Genomic DNA, 3,386 nt, shown 5'->3' on the forward strand with positions numbered 1-3,386 from the left:
AGAGTGCACCAGAGACAAGTGACAGGACACACACCAGAACTGCTCTGCCCTGCGCACCTCAGCACTGAGATCAAAACAGACACTTTCCCTTCAGCTGGCCTAAGGAGACGCTTCTTAGACATCCCCGTATCCAAAACTGACTCAAAAACCCCTCCCGGGGAGTCCCAACCTGGCACCTCGCTTCCATCCCCTCTGTGGGTTGTAGCCCTTGACTTATCTTGCGCATATCTGGGGATGCAGATCCCTGTTGGCTACAGAAGAAGGCCGTCTGCCTGTCTGGTAAGTTCCAACTGTCACCGCTTGGCCTGCCAAGAGAAAGAAAACCAAACATCAGTGCACAGCCTTAAGAGCACATGGGCCAAAACCTGATAATTTTGCTACTCACCATCCTCCTCAGAATGCCCGGGTTCTTGGCCTGCACGCTCCGGGTGTGGTTGGATTCTGATGCCATCATTGCAGGGCACACCTAGGTTAAGGGGAGACAATGCTGAAACTCGAGAGGACTCTCACTCCTCCTCCCTACCTCCCCGACTCACCACAACTCCTTGGCCACTGCTCTGGGCTACCAGGATGGGACCTTGAAGTGCAAAATCAGTAGGCTTCATCACAGGGTCCTGTAATACTTCCAGAGGGCTCATAAGTGCAGCAAACCCAGTCCATCAGCCAGCTGCTGACAGGGGCTTAGCATACTCCCAGTGGATTCCCTAAAGCACAAAAACAAGAATGGATGATTACAGTTGCACCAAAAACTGAAACCTTAGCAAGAACAACTGCTTCTGTCCACTGCTCACCTGGCACACTGGGCCTTGACTGCTGCTATCTGCCTGGACCTCCTAAAAATAAAGGCACAGAACAGGGCTGGAACAGATTCACCATTTATGCTTCCCCTGTAAATGCAAACAATGACTGACCAGCTCATGGGAAGTTCCTCATCCAGGACTGGTGCCCTTTGCCACCGATTTGTACTGTCTGCATCTGAAAGGAAGTTAGGACTAATGTCAAAATGCTGCAGGATAACTTAACAGTACCAAGCATGTTATGTCAATCTCCTAATAAAATCTGGAGCCCAGCTGCAACCTGCATTACTAATTTCAAGTCCCCAGGACTTGTGCTATTACAGGCTACACAGCAGGGCAGAGCAGCTCCGGTACAAATATGTGCAGACACCCGTGACACAGGACAGGACATGACAAACCAGGAGACAGAACAGGGAGGGAGAGCTTTTGATGAGAAGAAAGGACTGAGAGACCCAAAGAACACAGAGTGCACCAGAGAAAAGTGACAGAACACACACCAGAACTGCTCTGCCCTGTGCATCTCAGCACTGTGATCAAAACAGACACTTTTCCTTTAGCTGGCCTAAGGAGACGCTTCTAGGACATCCTCATCTCCAAAACTAACTCAAAAACCCCTCCCGGGGAGTCCCAACCTGGCACCTCGCTTCCATGCCCTCTGTGGGTTGTAGCCCTTGACTTATCTTGCACATATCTGGGGATCCAAATCTCCATCGGGTGCAGAACGAGGCCTCCTGCCTGTCTGGGAAACTCCAGTTGTCACCAGGCTGTTCTCTCTTGGTCTGCCAAGACAAAGAAAACCAAACATCAGTGCACAACCGTAACAGCACAATGGCCAAAACCTGACAATTCTGCTACTCACCATTCTCCTCAGAATGGTCGGGCCACACACCGCAGGCGTGCTTGGAGGCCGACAGCATCATCTCAGGGTACACCTAGATTAAGTGGAGAAAGGGTGACATGGCATTGCTGAAACTTGAGTGGACTCTCACTCCTCCTCCCTACCTCCCTGACTCACCACAACTCCTTGGCCACTGTTCTGGGTTACCACGATGGGACCTTGAAATGTAAAATCAGTAGGCTTCATCACAGGGTCCTGTAATACTTCCAGAGGACTCACAAGCACAACAAACCCAGTCCATCAGCCAGCTGGTGACAGGGGATATGCAAACTCCCAGTGGATTCCCTAAAGCACAAAAACAAGAATGGATGCTTACAGTTGCACCAAAAACTGAAACCTGAGCAAGAACAACTGCTTCTCTCCACTGCTCACCTGGCACACTGGGCCTTCACTGCTGCTATCTGCCTGGACCTCCTAAAAATAAAGGCAAAGAACACCACTGTAACAGAGTCACCACTTAGGCTGCTTCCCCTGTAAATGCAAACAATGACTGACCAGCTCATGGGAAGTTCCTCATCCAGGACTGGTGCCCTTTGCCACCAATTTGTACTGTCTGCATCTGAAAGGAAGTTAGGACTAATGTCAAAATGCTGCAGGACAACTTAACAGTACCAAACATGTTATGTCAATCTCCTAATAAAATCTGGAGCCCAGCTGCAACCTGCATTACTAATTTCAAGTCCCCAGGACTTGTGCTATTACAGGCTACACAGCAGGGCAGAGCAGCTCCGGTACAAATATGTGCAGACACCCGTGACACAGGACAGGACATGACAAACCAGGAGACAGAACAGGGAGGGAGAGCTTTTGATGAGAAGAAAGGACTGAGAGACCCAAAGAACACAGAGTGCACCAGAGACAAGTGACAGGACACACACCAGAACTGCTCTGCCCTGCGCACCTCAGCACTGAGATCAAAACAGACACTTTCCCTTCAGCTGGCCTAAGGAGACGCTTCTTAGACATCCCCGTATCCAAAACTGACTCAAAAACCCCTCCCGGGGAGTCCCAACCTGGCACCTCGCTTCCATCCCCTCTGTGGGTTGTAGCCCTTGACTTATCTTGCGCATATCTGGGGATGCAAATCCCTGTTGGCTACAGAAGAAGGCCGTCTGCCTGTCTGGTAAGTTCCAACTGTCACCTCTTGGCCTGCCAAGAGAAAGAAAACCAAACATCAGTGCACAGCCTTAAGAGCACATGGGCCAAAACCTGATAATTTTGCTACTCACCATCCTCCTCAGAATGCCCGGGTTCTTGGCCTGCACGCTCCGGGTGTGGTTGGATTCTGATGCCATCATTGCAGGGCACACCTAGGTTAAGGGGAGACAATGCTGAAACTCGAGAGGACTCTCACTCCTCCTCCCTACCTCCCCGACTCACCACAACTCCTTGGCCACTGCTCTGGGCTACCAGGATGGGACCTTGAAGTGCAAAATCAGAAGGCTTCATCACAGGGTCCTGTAATACTTCCAGAGGGCTCATATGTGCAGGAAACCCAGTCCATCAGCCAGCTGGTGACAGGGGCTTAGCATACTCCCAGTGGATTCCCTAAAGCACAAAAACAAGAATGGATGATTACAGTTGCACCAAAAACTGAAACCTTAGCAAGAACAACTGCTTCTGTCCACTGCTCACCTGGCACACTGGGCTTTGACTGCTGCTATCTGCCTGGACCTCCTAAAAATAAAGAC

At 50.5% G+C, this 3,386-nt stretch overlaps 1 long non-coding RNA gene across 2 annotated transcripts; it reads right to left on the bottom strand.

Annotated features, from left to right (window-relative positions):
* Positions 1 to 796: 796 nt before the first annotated feature.
* On the bottom strand, positions 797 to 2,255 carry LOC140681114 (uncharacterized). 2 transcript variants are annotated; one of them, XR_012052360.1, is made up of 4 exons: positions 2,191 to 2,255; positions 2,068 to 2,109; positions 1,813 to 1,980; positions 797 to 1,729 (listed from the first exon to the last, which is right to left on the bottom strand). It is a non-coding gene; the product is annotated as an uncharacterized lncRNA (long non-coding RNA). The 2 variants fall into 2 exon arrangements; XR_012052359.1 differs by having other exon boundaries at positions 797 to 1,980.
* Positions 2,256 to 3,386: the final 1,131 nt, after the last annotated feature.

This window comes from Taeniopygia guttata, chromosome 31 (genome assembly GCF_048771995.1).
Source record: "Taeniopygia guttata chromosome 31, bTaeGut7.mat, whole genome shotgun sequence".
Classification (NCBI taxonomy): Eukaryota; Metazoa; Chordata; class Aves; order Passeriformes; family Estrildidae; genus Taeniopygia; species Taeniopygia guttata.